This window comes from Opisthorchis viverrini (genome assembly GCF_000715545.1).
Source record: "Opisthorchis viverrini unplaced genomic scaffold opera_v5_101, whole genome shotgun sequence".
Lineage (NCBI taxonomy): Eukaryota > Metazoa > Platyhelminthes > Trematoda > Opisthorchiida > Opisthorchiidae > Opisthorchis > Opisthorchis viverrini.
The window spans coordinates 660,009-661,116 of record NW_008751757.1 but is presented as its reverse complement, the minus strand read 5'-3'; the positions used below and the strand labels follow the sequence as shown (position 1 = coordinate 661,116).

At 42.1% G+C, this 1,108-nt stretch overlaps 1 protein-coding gene across 1 annotated transcript in view; it reads right to left on the bottom strand.

Moving 5' to 3' along the window:
* The window catches only part of T265_05399 (hypothetical protein), a gene marked incomplete at both ends in the record, with an annotated part of 101,857 nt that overhangs the window by 82,877 nt on the left and 17,872 nt on the right, over positions 1–1,108 (bottom strand). The window lies entirely within an intron of this gene.

The following is a 1,108-nucleotide window of genomic DNA, read 5'->3' as shown; positions in this document are numbered from 1 at the left end:
CATACTAAATTTGTTCGAGTCTCTCACCTAAGACGTTACAATTGAATGTGTTGCGCAAAACCCACCCCATGTATCCGTGGACCCAATAATCGATATATTGAAGTGCATTTTCTTGACGTAACACTGCACCTACTCATAAGGTTTCTGGACACTATTCAACATCCCATTACTGGTTTCGCAGTTCCTGGGACTCACCAGGTATGCGTAGTCCCAGAGTTTCCGACCGTCTTGTGTTGGACGCAAATTCTACGCCAGTGGCGAAATACACTCATTTGCAAATTAAGATGAGGCACAGCTGAATCGTTCGTTTGTGATATTCTTCAACTGAGTGCGTTCCACAAAGGTTGCCTAATGTTTCGGTTTGCACGATAGACGGGATGTTGAAGTATACCTTCTCGACATAAAAACGTCCATCTGATGAGCTTTAAGAAGGATAGACTGTCGGAATGTTCGACAGGCTTTGTATGAAGACATCACAGTTCGATTATCGTACCAACTGAAACATGAGGTGGGCCTTGTGAAGTATGTATACACTTGAAGACTATCGTAAACGGGGGGTTCAGTTGAGTCTTCCGGTAACGCCAACTTTTTTTCGTTTTCACCCATTTTATGGCGCAAAAATGTCTGATTTGTCGGCAACTGACTTCATGATGACATGAGGGGCAAGTTACCATCAGACCTAGTCCAAACCAGCCACCCAGATCAATACATATGAAGTACATCCTTCCAGCATTTGGAGCTCCTAATTCCGTCATTCGTGAAGGAACATAATCATAGGTTAATGTACTGTGTGAAACATTTGAGCAGTCTCAGAAACTCGTCACTTCAACACATGGGTATTTTCAACCGGTCGCGCAGTTGGGCAGCTTGTGGACTTGTTTTCACCAACCAATGTCTACAGTCTGGTGAAAGTCTATCTTGTTGAAAGATCATGGATTTAGATAGGTTTTCTGAAATCAAAGCGGGAAGGAGCATGTCAGGATCCTTCTACCTAATTGAATTTTTTTTGTCCAATTTAGTGTTCTTCCTGAGGTTTAACTTTTCACATAATCATCATCATCATCATCATCATCATCATCATCATCATCATCGTCATCATCATCATCAT